Here is an 18,904-nt window from a genome sequence, read left to right on the forward strand (position 1 = left end):
TGACTAATATATAAATTTAAGACGTATGGAATATATATGAAATTTTATAATTTCAGGGAATATCATGAGTTTTTGTCTCTATGTTTGTCATTTATTGTTTTATGTTTTAATACCACATATTTAAAGTCAGTAATAAAAATGCAAATATGTACTTTGAAACTATCTAGAAAAGTATTTTAAAAGATCGATATGAAAAGCTCATAAATTATACATTTTACCATATCAGTTAGGGGAATGATTTCAATTTCTTTCACAGTACCATTAAACATTGAGTTGAGTTTACTTAGGCAATGCTTTTTAAAACAGATCATCTTTATTGGTTTACAACTTAAAGAAATGAAAGGTACTAAAAGTTTAAAAAAGTATTCAAGCTGTTTCTTTTCTATTTCTCGAATTAATATAGGCCAGTAAACTGGAATAAACACATACAGCATCAGTATATCTAAGTACATAGATTTTCCAACCATAATTTTCAACTTGCATGAAAGAATGTTAGGACTTTACGTATTATCAATATATTATCTAATTTAGAAAGAAGATGCCAATTATCATGGATTGCAAGAGACAAGGTAGATCTTCATATTGTGTAAATTTTGAAGCTGAATCCAGCATCAGATGGAAATGATTAGGATGTCTGGTGTGGACAAGTTTTGGCAGCTTGGGTAAGGTCAGGTAATAGTACTTGTTTAAGATATTTGGCAGAACTGAGCAAATCTATTCTAAAGTAATTAACCATTAAAAACCATTTTATACTTTTCCTAAATAATCTATATATGTTGAATTCTTATCCAAATAGAAGCATTTCAAAATAAGCAAATACTTTCATTTATGCAGAAAATAACTCTACATTAAAAGATGAGAAGAAACGTATTTTATAAATTCTAAGACCTTAGAATAGGTCCTTCTATTGCTAACATAGCTTTAGGCCCAACTCACTTTTCTAGTAACTTTAAAGAGTAATTACACTGGCCGGGCACGGTGGCTCAAGCCTGTAATCCCAGCACTTTGGGAGGCCGAGACGGGCGGATCACGAGGTCAGGAGATCGAGACCATCCTGGCTAACATGGTGAAACCCCGCCTCCACTAAAAAATACAAAAAACTAGCCAGGCGAGGTGGCGGGCGCCTGTAGTCCCAGCTACTCGGCAGGAGAATGGCGTAAACCCGGGAGGCGGAGCTTGCAGTGAGCTGAGATCCGGCCACTGCACTCCAGCCTGGGCGACAGAGCCAGACTCCATCTCAGGAAAAAAAAAAAAAAAAAAAGAAAAATTACACTAAACATCAACATTGCCCTTGCATTAAAAATATTTAAATTCAAGACACATTATTTTGTATTTATATATCGCCTTGTAATTTGTTAGTTATTTACATATCTACAATGCCTACAAACTAAAACATACTTTGAGGTAAATGTCTATCCCAGTTCCCCATAGTTCTTGGTATTGAAACTTATTAGACGAACAAAACTGTCGTAAGTGTTAGAAAGATATAGATTGTAAGATCATGGAAAATACATATGTATAGTTGAAATATATATGTGTGTATACATAGATTTTCCAGTTATAATTTTACTATATATGTTGAACTTATATATATTATATATTACATATATATTTATAATACATACATTTGTCTTCTATATATATAGATTATGTTTTTGAATCTCCAGGTTGGCTACTATTGTCTTCAAAAATGTCTACTAAACATTATGTATATTATATATATGGTAGAAAATTGTTGTCTACTATATATATTGTAATATATATTTATATATTATGTTATAAAACATAACATGTATATTACAGTATATATTATTACCATATATACTATGAAATTTATAATAGTAACCAACCTGAAGATTCAAAAACAAATGGAGCTTCCCAGTTAATACTTTTGATGGCATTGTGGGACAGTAAGTCTTCAGCAGAATACATAAAATAATGATTGTATTGTTACCATTTTAATTTCTGTTGTTTTATTTTTCTTAGAGAATAGTTAGTTAAGAAATACAATGGGTGAGACATCTTACAAGTTTTCCCGAAATGCCAATATAATCATGTCATTTCTACTAGTACAAAATGTTCTGATAGTTTTCTATTACACACTGGCTCAGGTTCAAATTTTTCTTATAATGTTTAAGGCTTCCCAGAGTATGCCCAACTCTATCCATATATTTCCTCATAATTCATGATATTATTTTCCCTTTGTGTTAAACAGGTTTATCACCTTGTTTATTTCTTGGAATTTTTCACTTTTCTTCCACTTATAAAACCTTTATTCTCTCTTTTCCTGCCACTTATGTCTCTCCATATGCTCTTTGCTCTTCAAAGCCCAGCTTTTTTGTTTGTTTGTTTTGTTTTTCTGTTTTTTGAGACGAAGTCACTCAGGCTGGAGTGCAGTGGCCGGATCTCAGCTCACTGCAAGCTCCGCCTCCCGGGTTTACGCCATTCTCCTGCCTCAGCCTCCCGAGTAGCTGGGACTACAGGCGCCTGTCACCTCGCCTGGCTAGGTTTTTGTATTTTTTAGTAGAGACGGGGTTTCACCGGGTTAGCCAGGATGGTCTCGATCTCCTGACCTCGTGATCCGCCCGTCTCGGCCTCCCAAAGTGCTGGGATTACAGGCTTGAGCCACAGCGCCCGGCCTAAAGCCCAGCTTAAAATTTTGCCTAAACATAGCACTCAGTCAGCAAATAATTGTTAATTGTTTATATGAAAGAATAAAACTACACAAAAAATGACTCAGACTACAAACTATACACTAGTGAGTTATGAATAATGGAGGTGTTCACTGCATTGAGAAAATGATGAAATGTGGCATAAAACCTATAACAAGTATTAGCTATACTATGTAATCTTTGTTGGCAAAATTTCATATCTAATAAAATGATAAAACCCATAATGGTCTAATAATTTTAAAAATAGGGAAAGCTATAATATTATAACAAAATTAAAAATAAAGAATGTCTACATTTAGCCAAGAATTTTCCCTTGATAGCTTCAATTATTCCACGTTTTATTGCCTAATTCCTGTTCATGATACGGACCCATTACCAAATGAGCTTGCTCAGGAAAGATATTGTACCTTACTCTTCACTGGATCCTAAGCACCTAACATTGGGTCTAACCATGTTAGACACTCAACAGATATTTGTGAAATAAATAAATTATTACATTTCATTTTCTATGCATTACAATGTTTTCAAACGTGACATTTTTTTTTTTTAATTTTTTTATATTCCTCACTTGTGTATTTACTTCTCTTTTTACGAACTCACAAATTGGAATTTTTCTTTGATTTTTTTCCCAAGTTTGGATGATGTTGGTTGTCCTTACCCTGCTATTTCCATTCTTTATGCTGTTTGTACTTTCGATCTTACTATTTTCTTAAATGATAAGCATTCATAGCTTTATTTAACTTGTTCAAATCTTACACTTCCTTCAAGGCCCCAATCATTCCTTTGAGAACTTTATTGATTATACTAAACACCAATCTTACTTTATATATTTTTTTAAAAGTCTTAAACTCAAGGCACAATATTTTTCTTTAGAAATTGCTTATTTTTTTGGCAATTTTACACATCATTTCCTACCAAACGAAACATTATGTCCTCCATCATTATATTATTTATTTTATTATCTACAGTGCCTACAAAACATATAAAGCAAATATTCATTACATTGTCCTTAAATAAATCTAAAAAAGACTTTGGCCAATAAAAATTACTACATCCTAATTATTAGAAAATGGTGTACCATGACCTGTGTTTGGTGACTGTAAGTACTGGCAGAAAGTATGACATATAGTGAGCATTTTTTTTTTTTTTTGCAATAATAATGAGCAAAATGGGTTTAAGATTAGAAACAACCAAAATCATGTGTTTAATTTGAAAATATTAACTAGCATTAAATACCCTTAATTGCTTAAAGAAACCTGAAAAGATTGTTAAAGTAAATATGAAGCCTACATATTTTTTAATAAAAATGTATGAAAAACAAAAGGACTTGTTATTATATTGAGGAGTATTTAATATGGAGGTTTTAAAATGTTTTGGTCTCAAACCCTCTGCACACTGTAAAAAATTATGGAGCACTGCAATGAATTTTTGTTTTTGTGAGTTATATTTACTGATGAACACTCTATTAAAAATAAAAGCATGCATTTAAAGGTATTTATTTCTTAATTTATTTTAAAATAACCATAATAAGCTCAGTTTATATTATTATAAATGATATACTTTGTTTTAAAAAGTAGCTATATTCTCATTTTTTAAATTTTAATTACATGTTTATTTTTTAGATTTTTAAATTTAATACCTGGCTTAATAGAAGACACCTGGATTCTCATATCTGTTCAGCACTCAATCTGCTGTGATATCATCACACATTGCACAGGACCTGACAAACTCACTGTGTATTTGCTGGAAAACTAGTGAAGAAAAGGTAAATCATCTCTAGTGTTATTATGAAAATTTCTTATAGGTGGAAAAAAAAAACAAGAAAACAATCTCATTTACAATAGCAACAATAAATAAGTAAATAAACAATATACCTGAGAATTAATCAGCAGCATGATAGATCTCTACAAGAAAAGCTATAAAACACTGACAAGAGAAATTGAAGAGGATACCAAAATATAGAAAGACATACTATGTTTAGAGATTGGAAAAAATAGTATTGTTAAAATGACCCAAAGCAATCTTGCAATTAAATATAAGTGACCTTCTTTACAGAAATAGAAAAAAATATATAGAATTTGTGTGAAACCATATAAGACCCTGATTAGCCAAAGTAATTTTGAACAAAAATAACAGAGCTGGGACATCACACTATTTGACTTCAAAATATACTGCAAAGCTGTAGAAACCAAAACAGTATGGTACTGGAATAAAAACAAACAAAATAAAATGCAGTATATATATATATATGCAATGAAATATTATTCATTCATAACAAAGAATGAAATGATTTTATTAATGGAAACACAGATGAATCTGGAGGACATTATATTAAGTGAAATAAGCCAGGACCAGAAAGACGAATACCACATATTCTCACATACACATGAAAGCTAAAAATGCTGGTCTCATAGAAGTAGAGAGTAAAATGGTGGTTACTAGAAGGCGAGAAGGGTAGAAAGGGGAGAAAAATAAAGAAAAGTTGCTTAATGAATATAAAATTAGAGCTAGACAGTAGAAATAATTTCTAGGGTTCTATAGCCCCATAGAGTGAATATAGTTAACAACAATTTATTGGATATTTTTAAATAGCTGGAAGAAAGAATTCTGACTGTTCCCAACAGAAAGAAATTATAAATGTTTGAGAGGAGGGATATGGTAATTAATCTGATTTGATCATTATGCATTGTGTACATGTATGAAAATAGCACACTGTACCTCATGAATATGTGCAGTTATTATGTCAATTCATAATAAAAAAAGTCAAGGTCCTAGAAAACTTCCTACATTTTAATATTAAAATTCATTTCTAATAAAAATATAATTATGCTGAGAAAATGAAATTTACTAGACCACACTTTGAGAACCACTGCCTGCAACTTCTCTTTCCCGTTTGATTGTAAATCCTTTCAGCAAATGCCAAAAACAGCTAGTCATATTTACCAAATTAGGGACTGCCTCTGTCTCTGAACCAGACCATACATTAATATGTTTTTTAATTGAAGGGTGAAAAACTAAAGGCAGGTTTTATCCTGCCTTTCTTTTTTTCATTCAGATGATGTAACAAAGCCCAAATAGTTACTGCAGTGCTTCTAGCCAACTACATGTAAATGTGATCATTTAATTTTCCAAAAGTTTTTGAGCCATACAGCTGTCACTACTAATGAAAGGAGTAGGAATCCTAGTGTTACCCACTCCCTGCCACTCCACCTCTGAAGGCCAAAGTGGGACACCATTTCAAGGGGCACTGAACACTGAACACTTGCAGGGTTTTTTTTTGTTGTTTTTTTTTTTTTTTTTTTTTTTTTTAGTAGATACTGCAACAATGGTGAGATTCAGCAAAACTTTTAAGACTTTGAGGAGCAATAGTTTCGTATTCTGTTATAGGAGAACAAATATCAAGGAAGCATGCTTTCAAAACCAAAAGAGAAACATTTTCAGGTAAAACATCTGCAGACACACTGTGTTTTTCTGTCTTCTCTGAGATGCTTAGCCTTTCTTATGGAAGGAGCACAGACATCTTAAAATTTGCTTAAAAACCATAACCACAGTATATTATTACCATTTAACCTTATGAAAAGAAATAATCATTACAGAGCAGCATCCCAAGTGTTTCTCATAATCTTTAGGCAACTAATTTCAATTTTAATTTTTGACAGTTTTGACTCCTGTTTTAACTTTCTTCCAGTGTAGCTCTTTTGTTTCGAACAAATAGTCTATAAATATGTTTAAAGAAAAAAATAGAGCGCATAATAGAACCTCCTAGAATCTAGGAACCTGCTATTCCTTTTCTGTCTCACAGGCCACATGAAATCTCCCTTATGGCGTCTCGGCTTCCCTCTACGCCTGCCCCCTATGACATTGATTTGCCATGATCTCTTTTTGTCTCATGACTCTTCCTATAGGTATATACATCCATGTACAACTTTAACATATTAAAGAGTTTCCAATGTATTTTAATACTTTAAGGATATGATTTCTGTATATTCTGATTTTTATTTTTTTGTTGTTGAGAAAACAGAACTCAAGCTTATTTTTGCTCTTTTTAAAGTAATATATTTTTTGTCAGTAAATGGTTTTAAAATGTTCTCTCTATAATTGCTTTTTTGCAATTTTGCTCTTATTTTCTTTGTATTTATTTTGCATGGGATCCACAGTGATTCTTAAATCTGAAGCTTGATGTATTTCATCAGTGTCAGAAAATTCTCAACAGCATTATCTTTTCAAACATTGATTCTGCCTATTTGCTTTACTCTTTCCTTCTGAAACTCCTGTTACATCTGTGCATGGTCTTCTGAACATACTATTTATATATTTCCTGCTCTTTTTAAAAGCATTTTTCATCCTTTACTTTTTCCATGCTTCTTCCAGATACTTTTTTCTGCTCTATACATATGTGATTCTGTCTGCATCTGTGTCTAATGTAATGTTAAACACATTCATAATTGTAAATTTGTTTACTGATTATTTTAATTCCTGAATTTTCATCTGTCTTATTTCTGTACATTTTAGTTGTCAGTCAAAATTCTCAACCTTGTCTTGAAATCCTTAATTATATCAAGCTCAGCCATTTCAAATTCTGTGTCTCATTATTTCATTTACTGTGATAGCTTAGACTGTATTTCTATTTCTATTGTTTTCCTTGGTTCTACATCATGTAGTCTTATTATATACCTTGTTACTTTGACAGAGTGCCAAGGTTTATAATATCGTAGAAATAATTTGAGGCCTGGAATGATTATACTTTCCTTCAGAGAGAATATACTTTTGTACTTGCGGATGGCTACAGGCACTTGGAATTTCATATCACATAATCCAATTCCAAGGAGATGAGCAGAAACTGTGCTTTAGTCCCTGAAATGACTAAACTATTTCTGATTAACCCTTACTCCTATCTTGTAGACCTTTATGACCTAACATAAAGCCTGAGGGCCTTGGATTCCAGTTTCTGTCCTCAGGCTCCATAAGGCTGTCAAAGCTTTGTTCAGCTTCTCAACCCTTCAGCCACCTCTGCAGTAATCAGAAAAATCCCCTAAGTAAAAAATCTCCTAAGTAAGAGCCTTCTAAAATGATGGGCTCACCTCTCTAGGTTTCTTTTCTCTCCAACTCTTTTATATCTTGACCCCATATTTCCTTATTAGCTTCTTAACTTTCCAGTGTCTTCAAAAGCTTTATTTTTCTAGCTGTTCTAGGTGTTTTCAATGTCAGTATTGTTCTGAATTTCCTATTGCACTATTACTAGAAGTGGTTCCTCCCAAAGGACATTTTTAACTAGGCTAATTAACAAATAAATAAAATGATAAATAACAGGTCAGGTGCAATAAAAATGAAAGCTAAAAATAGAAGTAAAAATCATTGCAAATCCACTGTTCATTAAAGTGCATAATATTTTTTAGCTATTCAATAAATCATTGTTGCTACTTAATAAGGATTTTTCTAGAAGGGATATTAACACTGATAATAAATGATTTTTAGAATATAATTAAAGCCAGGGTCTGTCAATAATTATGTTTTTAAAAAATACTACTACAAGAAAAAAATTTTAATTTCCATTATTCCACAAAGATTTTATGAAGTGAGTCAAGCTCAAATTTTCTTTTGAGATAAGCAACCAATGTAATTAAATTAACTGATGGTAAACATATACTTGACCCTTAAACAATATGAATTTGAACTATGTTGGTCCATTTACATGTAGATTTTCCTCTGCTTCTGCCACCCCAAAAGAACAAGACTAACCCTTCCTCTTCCTCCTTTTTCTCAGCCTACTCAACATTAAGACGGCAAAGATGAAGACCTTTATGAAGATCTGCTTCCACTTAATGTACAGTAAATATATTTTATCTTCCTTCTGATTTTATTAATAACATTTTCTTTTCTCTAGCTTCCTTTATTATAAGAATATACTATAAAATACATATAACATACAAAATGTGTTTACTGTTTCAGTTGCAAGTAAGGCTTCTGATCAACATTAAACTGTTAATAATTAAGTTTTTGAAGAGTTGAAAATTTTTGGAGAGTCAAAGTTATACATGGATTTTTGACAGCATGGGGTGTTGGCATTCCTAACCCCCACATTGTTCAAGACTCATGTATATAAACATTGTAAGTCAAATGGGAAAAATGATCAATGAGTAATTGAAATTGGACTGATCCTTGAAAGAACTTAAAGACGAAATAATGGAAATGACTAAAGTATATTATATGTTATTATAAGTGGTCTTTCTTTTGAAGTATTGGCTGATTGACTAACTCCCTGTAGAGACTTTAAAAGATGACCTGTAAGCCAAATCATCTCTATTTCATAGTTGGCAAATTTCCTAGGATTATATTCAACAATAGGGTTCTTCAGTGCATAAACAACTCAACCTATTGGTATGTTATGAAGTTTATGTCAAAGGAAGTCAATATTTTCTGGAACTATTTTAAGGAAGAAATAATGTACATAAAAATAGGCTAATTTATCTTGGCATTCTAAAAATTAAAAATGGAATACTTGTAACAAATTTCTGTGATGGCTATCTTTGAAAACAACACTAAACATTGGAGTTTAAGTGTGTTTGACTATTTTCCTAAAAGTTTTACATCAAAGAAACATCTTAAAGCATCTTGATGTCATAAAGACCCTATTAAAATCCAAAGCTATATTTAATAGTTCAGGCATATTTTTAGACTCAAAGTAGGATAGGATAGTTTCAAATCTAAAGTAAATTCAATATCACTTTCCATTTTGAATTTTTTTTTTTTTTTTTTTTTTTTTTTTTTTTTTTTTTTTTTTTTTTGAGACGAAGTCTCGCTCTTGTCCCCCAGGCTGGAGTGTAATGGCGCGATCTCAGCTCCCTGCAACCTCCACCTCCCAAGTTCAAGCGATTCTCCTGCCTCAGTCTCCCGAGTAGCTGGGATTACAGGCACCTGCCACCATACCCGGCTAATTGTTGCATTTTTAGTAGAGTCGGGATTTCACTATGTTGGCCAGGCTGGTCTTGAACTCCTGACCTTATGTGATCCGCCCACCTTGACCTCCTAAAGTGCTGGAATTACAGGCGTGAGCTACTGCACCCGGCCCATTTTGAATTTTTAAGAGTAGATCTTGAGATGTTTGGCATCTGCTTAAGATGAAAACTGGAAAGATTATCACTCCCTTCCATACAACAAAACTAATGGCAAGAAAGTAAGTTCAGAGCTTTTCTTAAGCTCCTCAGAGAGCTGAGGTTAAAAGTTAACTAACCTAAAGAAATACAGATGTATCAAAGGAGAGACATAATGTGACCACTTGTTCACCAGTGACAGATGATGCTGGACACCATAAAATTGGGTAACATTTTACCTAATTTTTTTAATACATTGCTAAAGTGGCTAGCATAAAAATATAGAAGCCCTAGTAGCTGCAGACACAAGAAATATTCACACTCACTCACAGCTCTTCTCTACATACATCACTAGATACTCACAAGAAAGAACAAGGACAGGACAAGAGTTCTGAGAAAATGTTCCTTGTAATGCAGGATTGGGGAAGGGAGCATCAATCACTACAACAAATGCAAAAAGCTCTGCCCAAATCCATCTTCTCTATCTCTCTAAAAAAGCAAAAGCCTTCAACCACCTGGAAAGAGCAGAAAACTTTGTTGCCCTTTGGACACTATGAAGACCAACTGAAGCTAAGGGAAGGAAAAAGGAAAGGAAAAAATATATATATATAAATATATATATATATATTTTTTACCCTTGCAGTAGAGCATACATTTACCCTGAAACCAGACCATTAGAAGTCTACTACTATAGTGAACAGGATAGCACAAATGAGAATGCCCTATACCCGACACCCAGGGAAACAATGGATGCCTCAGACTGCCACAAACTGAAAATAGAAGAGCAGAGAACATTCTCTTCCCACTCTCACCACCAGGCAAGCAAGCACTGAATGGCATGTAACAGCAGGCTATCTGAGAGCAGGGAGAGACACTCTCTGAGGCATGTCCACAAAAGGAAGACCTAGAGCTGAAAGTGGAGTAGTTATTAAAAATAATCCTCTGGCAAACTAGCCCCCATTCTAAACATAAAATAAGACAGAGAAATTGAACACTTGTGATGCACTGAATGTAACCATGGCAACAACAACAGCAAAAAAAAACATACCCAACAGGAATAGCTATATCAATATCAGAGACTTTAAAACAAGGGATATCATCAGGGATAAAGGAAAACATTATGTAATCGCAAAAGGTTAACTTTCCAAGAAGATATAACAATCTTAAATGTATATGCACCTATCAAGAGAGCTTCTAAATACAAGATGCAAAATCTGATAGAACTGTTAAAAGAAATAGACAACTCTACAATTATAGTCAGACACTTGTATACTTTTCACTCAGTAAATGATAGTACAACTGGTCAGAAAATCACCAAGGCTATAGAAAAGCTGAATACCACTATCAACCAAATTGACCTAATTAACATTTGGCCGGGTGCAGTGCTCATGCCTGTAATCCCAGCACTTTGGGATGCCAAGGCAGGCAGACCATCTGAAGTTAGGAATTCGAGACCAGTCTGGCCAACATGGTGAAACCCTGTCTCTGCTAAAAATTCAAAAATTAGCTGGGCGTGGTGGCGTGCGCCTGTAATCCCAGCTACTCAGGTGGCTGAGGCAAGAGAATCACTTGAACCCAGGAGGCAGAGGTTGCAGTGAGCCAAGATCATGCCACTGCATTCCAGCTTGGACAACAGCGCAAGACTCCAAAAAAAAAAAAAAAAAAAAAAAATTATAGAGCACTCCACCTAACAATAACAGGATAGACATTTATTTCAAGTGCACATGGAACATTCACTAAGAAAGAGAATATTCTGGGGATAAAGTAAACTTTAACAAAATTAAAATAATTAAAATCATACAAACATACAAATCACACTGCAGAATTTATATAAAAAAATCAATAACAGAAATATGTATACATTTAAAATCACCAAATATTTGCGTTATGAGTTGAACTGTATCTTCTAAAAATTCATGTGTTGAAGCCTCAACCACCAATACTTCAAAATGTGACTATATTTGGAGATAGAGTCTTTATGGAGGGAATGAAGTTAAAATGAAGTCATTAGGTTGGGTCCTAATTCAATCTGATTGATGTCCTTATGAGAAGAGAAGATTAAGACAGACAGAGACACCAGGCATGCGTATGCAGAAAAGATCATGCAAGAACACAGAAAGAAGCCAGTCATCTGCAGACAACGGGGAGAAGCCACAGAAGAAACTAAACCTGCTGACACCTTTATCTTGACTTGAAACCTCCAGAACTATAAGAAATAAACTTCTGTTTTTTAAGTCACCCGATCTGTTATGAAAGCCCTTGCAAACTAATAATATTTGTAAATTAGGCAACAAATTTCTAAATAGTCCATCAGTCTAAAAGAATATATTAAGGGAAATTAGAAAATATTTATATTAAATAAAAATGAAAGCACAGTATAAAAAAATTAGGAGGATGTAGCTAAGGGAAATATATAGTTTATAAAGAAAAGATGAAATATGTCACATGAATAACAGAAACTCCAATATTAAGAAGCAAGGAAAAAAAAAAAAAAAGAGCAAGTTAAATCCAAAGCAAGGAGAAGGAAGGAAATAAAGACAAAAGTAGAAATTGGTATAATTAACAACAGAAAAACAATTTAAAAATTAGTGAAACCAAAACCTGGTTCATTGTAAAGATCAGAAAACATGATACATTCTTAACCAGCCTGACAAAGGAAAAACTGAATGAAAATATATTACAGATATAACAAATAAAGGAGCAGGCATCACTATAGATCCTATGGGCATTTAATAGATAATCAAGGAATAGTACGAACAGTGCTAGGCCCGTAAATCCAACATCTTAGATAAAATGCGTAAACTTCTTGAAAGATGGAAACTGCATTGTAACTATTTTTTTCATTATAACTATTTTAAAAAGTGAATTGAGTTAAAAACATTTTAACATAAAAAATTCCAGGTAACAGGGCTTTACCTGGAGAAGAGCTTCGAGTGGCTGATTGCAGGCACCTGGTACTTGCTTTCTCCACAGAGAAGAGCCAAAATAGCAAGGAAATAATCACATTTCAAATAGATCATCTAAGAGAGAAAATTGGAATCCAACAGAGAAGTGACAGAGAACACCTAAGGCAGGGAAGGAGATGTAAATGAGGCACCCTGCTCTGCCAGGATCAGCTGGGAGTTTGGAGACTCAATGAAGGAAAATGGTAAGTAAGAGTATCCCAGAAGCCTACATGACTACTGCAGATTTCTTCAACCCTAGCCACAGGAGAGCCCCTAGACTATCACAGCCCTAGACTAACAAAGGAAGCTGCCTGGAGACTAAAAGACAGCATTGTTCCAGACAGGCCCCACACACCCCTAATCCTAAGCAGCCACAGCAGGTGTCATATTGAGATCCCAGCCCCCACCATACTGCATCCTGCTTAGTGGCCCAGCAGCTCCTGCATCTTCATATCCATGCAGTCCCACTGATACTCCCCATGTCCAGTCACCACCAAAGGTAGCTGTTGCTGCCAGGGCTGAAGTACAGATCACTGGCAATTACTCCACTGCCTACAGTGAAGCAGTCATGCATTTTCACATGCCCCAAGGACAAACTCCCCTGCCTACAGACACAACTGCCGTGGGCTGCCATCACCGGGCCAAAACATGAGTGAATTGCACGCTACCCGGCCACTTACGTATGACTGTTGGTGCTAAAAGCAGCCCGACCCTCCTCAGTAGCAGGGCTGCAATACAGCTGTTGCTGCCTCTACCAGAACATTCCACTGGAGGCCTGGGAGATCATCCTCTCCCTGCCCGCCACAGCCAGCGCCTGTATCTACCATCAGAAGGCCAAAGGAAAGGTCTACCCAGCCCAGCATTGCCCCTAGTCAGGGCCCAAGCATGGCGTCTGGGGGCTTGGGAACTACCCAATTGAGTCTACCACAAATTTACCTTGGCACTGCTCCTGGGGGACTGAATTTGGGCCTTCCCAACTTGCCACTACCACCACATCTGGTACACACCCTCATGTGTTACTGGTGGGCCTGGATACTGGCCTACTCAACCTATTACAGCTACTGCAAAGACCAGAATGGACCACTTGAGAGCCAGAGGCTTTTCCTGCCATTGCTGCTGCCATCGCTCATGCTATGCTTGCTTCCCATTGGCCTGAAAATGTGCCCACCCAGCAGGTACACCACTGCTAGTACTGGCACCTGAGCAAGCTGCCTGGAAGACCAAGAATCAGCCCACCTAGAACCAATAACACTGGCGCCAGCACACGCCACCCTGGGGACAGGCATGCTTAGCCTACCACTGCCACCACTGGGACCCAAAGATACAGTCTATGTAGATCTAGTTCCTGTCTCCATCGAAACTTTACCACAGCCTTCACTACAACAACACCCTACACCACCAAGAAAACCAAAGACAACACTGACACTGTTTAGGGCTGAAGAAATAATGCAGAGATTAAATTACTTCATATACCCTGAATCAAAGCCAAAGCACTCTTTCAAATCTATATCTATGCTATAGATATCAATTAGATATATCTATAGCATAGATATATCTTCAGGAAAAAAGTTCTCCTCCACTATAACAAATAAAAAAAAAAAAATGGAAGAAGCAACTGTTACATCAGATGCACACATATCAACATGACATAAGAAATGTAAAAAAACAAGACAATATGACACCTCTAAAGGAACACAATAATGCTCCAGCAACAGATTCTAATGAAAAAGAGATTTATAAGGTTCCAGGAAAGGAATTTAAAATAATGATATTAAAGAAGCTTGATGAGATACAAGAGAATACAGAAAAAAGAATATAAATAAATCAGAACAATTTGGGATATAAATGAGACATTTACCAAAGAGATAGAAACCCCCCCAAAATTTTGTAACTAAAGAATTTATTAAATGAAATACAAAATACATTTAAAAGTTCCAACAATAGACTAGATCAAGGAGAAAAAAATTAATTCAGGAATTGAAGACAGGTCTTTTGAAATAATCCAGCCAAACAAACATAAAGAAAAAAGAATTTAAAAAATAAACAAAGTCTACACAACATATGGAACATCATAAAATTACCAAATTTTCAAATTTTTTGGTGTCCCAGAGTGTGAAGACAAAAAAAAAAAAAAAAAAAAAAAGATTTAAAAGCTCCTACTTAATAAAATAATAGCTAGAAACTTCCAAAGTCTAACAAAAGATTTAGGCATCCACATACAGGAAACTTAGAGATTTCTAAGCAATTCAGAAAGGTCTTCTACATGGCACATTATAGTCGAATGATCAAAAGTCAAAGACAAATACAGCATTCTATAAATAGCAAAATAAAAGTAACTAGTCACTTATAAGAGAACCCCCGTGATACCAAGAGTGGACTTCTCAGCAAAAGCCTTGTACTCTAGTAGAAAAATAGGATCATATATTCAAAGTGCTGAAAGAAACAAACTGCCATAAAGAATAATATACCAAATAATGTAATATTTTATAAATGAACAAGAAATGAAGTTTCTACCAGACAAGCAAAAGTGGAAAAAAATTATCACCAGTAGGCCAGCCCTACTAAAAGTCCTTAAGGGAGTCCTACACCTGGAAGCAAAAGGATGATAGCTACAATTATGAAAATACATCAATGTATAAAGTCCACTACTAAAGCAAACACACAGATAAGGGAGAGAAAGGAATCAAATGTTACGAGTACTGGAAACCACTGAACCACAATGATAAATAATAAGGGAGAGAAAAAGGAACAGAAAATATACAAAACAACCAGAAGTCAATTAAAATAATGATATTAATTATTTTAATATCAGAAATCAATTCCTATTAAAATAATAGGAATAAGCTCTCACATATCAATGATAATCTTAAAAGTAACAGATTAATCTTTCCACTTGAAAGATACAGAGCGGCTGAATGGATAAGAAAACTTGACCTAATTATATGATGCCTACAAGAAGCTCACCTCACCTGTAAAGACACATACAGACTGAAAGTAAAGGGACATAAAAATATATTCCATACAAACAAAAACCAAAAGCGAGTCAAAGTAGCTACACTTTTCTTAGATAAAACAAACTGTAAGTCAAAAACTACAAAAAGAGGCAAAGAAGGCCTTTATTTAATAATAAATGGATTAATTCAGCAAGAGGATGTAACCGTTCTAAACATGTGTGCTCCCAACACTGGAGCACACCCAAATATATAAAGCTAACAATATTAAATGTTAAAGGAGAGATAGACTTCAATACTGTGATAGTTGTAGATGTCAACACTTCAGTCTCAGCATTAGACAGATCATCTAAAATTGACAAAGAAATATTGGATTTAAATTGGACATTGGACCAAGTGGACCAAAGAGATATTTACAGAATATTTCATTTAACAGCTACAGAATACCAATTTTTCTAATTAGTACGTAAGAATTCTCCAGGATAGACCATAGGTTAGGATACAAAACAATTATCAACAAATTGAAAAGAAACCAAAATCATATCAAGTATTTTCTCAGACCACAATAGAATAAAACTAAAAACCAATAACAAGAGGAACTTGGGAAACTGTACACAATCATGGATATTAAATAGCATAGTCCCAAATAACCACTGGGTCAAGACAGAAATTAAGCTAGAAATAAAAAAATGTCTGGAAAAAACTGAAAATCTAAACAAAACGTAAAACCTATGGGATACAACAGAGTCATTGCTAAAAGAAAAGCAACAAATGCTTACATCAAAAAAGTAGAAATATTTCAAATAGCAATATAACGATGCACCTCAAGAAACCAGAGAAGCAAGAACAGATCAATCCAAAAATTAGTAGAAAGTAAGAAATAACAAATATCAGAGAACTAAATGAAATAGAAAAAAAAAATATATATATATATCTCAACAAAATAAAAAGTAGCTTTTTTTGGAAAATAAATTCAATAAACTTCTAGCTAGAATAACGAAGAAAAAGAGAGTAGACACAAATAAACATAATCAGAAATGAAAAAGGAAACATTTCAAAGGTAGCAGAGAAACACAAAAGGCCGGCCAGGCGTGGTGGCTCACGCCCGTAATCCCAGGACTTTGTGAGGCTGAGGCGAGCGGATCATGAGGTGAGGAAATAGAGACCATCCTGGCTAACATGGTGAAAACCCATCTCTACTAAAAATACAAAAAAATTAACCAGGCATGGTGGCATGCTCCTGTAGTCGCAGCTACTTGGGAGGCTGAGGCAGGAGAATCGCTTGAACCCAGGAGGCAGAGGTTACAGTGAGCCGAGATCGTGCCACTGTACTCACCCTGGATGACAGAACAAGACTCTGTCTAAAAAAAAAAACAAAAAAAAATGCCGTCAGAGATCACTCTAAACAACTATACAGTAACAAACTGGAAAACCTACTGGAAATAAATTCCTAGACAAATACCACCTACCAAGATTGAATCAGGAAGAAATAGAAAACCTAAACAGACCAATAACAAGTAATTATATTGAATCAGTAATAAAACATTATCCACAAAGAAAAGTTCAGGACTGGATGACTTTCAAATAACTAAGAACAAATTCTCCTCAAAATAGTCCAAAAAACTCAACAGGACACCATTCTCACTAGTTCATTCTATGAGACCAACATACTTTGACAGTAATACTAGCTAAAAACACAGGAAAGAAAGAAAACAGGCCAAAACACCTGATGAACACAGATGCAATAATTCTCAACAATATACTAACAAACTTTAATACAACAGCATATAAAAAAGTTGATACATCATGATCAGGTTGGATTCCTCCTTGGAATGCAAGGGTGGTTCAACATATACACATCAATAAATGTGACACATCATATCAACGGTATGAAAGACAAAAACTACATGATCATTTCAATAAATGTAGAGAAAGCATTTTATAAAATTCAAAATTTCTTTAAGATTAAAAACTCTCAACAAACTAGGCAATGAAGGAACATATCTCAGTGTAATAAAGGCCATATATGACAAACCCACAGTTAACATAATACTGAATGGGGAAAAGCTGAAATCCTTCCCTCTAATAACTGAAATAGGAAAAGGATTTCTACTTTCATCAATCTTATTCAACATAGGAATCCTCTGGAGGTCTTACCTAGAACAATCAGCCAAGAGAAGGAAATAAAAGGCATCTAAATTCAAAAAGAGGAAGTAAAGTTATCTCTCTTTGCAGATGATATGATCTTATACCTAGGAGAACATAAAGACTCCACCAAAATGCTCTTAGATCTGATAAATAAATTCAGTAAAGATGCAGGATAAAAGTAAACATGAAAATTAGTAGTATTTATTTATGCACACCCATAATGAACTAGCTGAGAAAGAAATGAGAAGGCTAACTCATTTATAATAGATTAAAAAATATTTATTGCTAGGAATAAATTTAGCCAGCCAGGTGAAAGAACTCTACAAAACAACTATAAAACATTGATAAAAAAATTAAAGAGGAAACAAACAAATAAAAAGACATCCCATAATCACAGACTGAAAGAATTAATATTAAATTGACTATACTGCTCAAAGTGATCTACAGACTCAATGCAAATATTATCAAAATGCCAACACCTCTTTTCACAGAAATAGAATAAACAATCCTAAAATTTGTATGGAATCAAAAAAGAGTCCAAACAGCCCAAGCAATCCTGAGCAAAAAGAACAAAGTTGGATGCATCAGACTCCCTGTCTTCAAAATATAGTACAAGACTATAGTAAACAAAACATCATGGTATTGGTATGAAATCAATCATATAGACCAATGGAACAGAAAAGATAACCCAGAAATAAATCCACATATTTGCTGCCAACTTATTTTTGACAAACGTGTCAAGAACATACTTTGGGGAAATAATACCTTCCTCAATAAATAATGCTGGGAAAACTGGATATCCATATGCAGAAGAATGAAACCAGACCCCTATATCTTACCATATACAACAATCACCTGAAGATGGATCAAAGACTTAAATGTAAGACCAGAAACTATAAAAGAAGAAAATGGTATAAACACTCCAACACATTGGTCTAGGCAAAGATTTTATGGTTAAGACACCTCAAAAGTACAGGGAGCAAAAATAAAAATAGAGAAATGGGATTGTATTAAGCTAGAAAGTTGAACAGCAAAAATGACAATCAACAAGGTGAAGAGACAACCTCTTTAATGCAAGGAAATAATTGCAAACTATT

Source organism: Macaca fascicularis, chromosome 8 (genome assembly GCF_037993035.2).
Source record: "Macaca fascicularis isolate 582-1 chromosome 8, T2T-MFA8v1.1".
In the NCBI taxonomy this organism is placed as follows: Eukaryota; Metazoa; Chordata; class Mammalia; order Primates; family Cercopithecidae; genus Macaca; species Macaca fascicularis.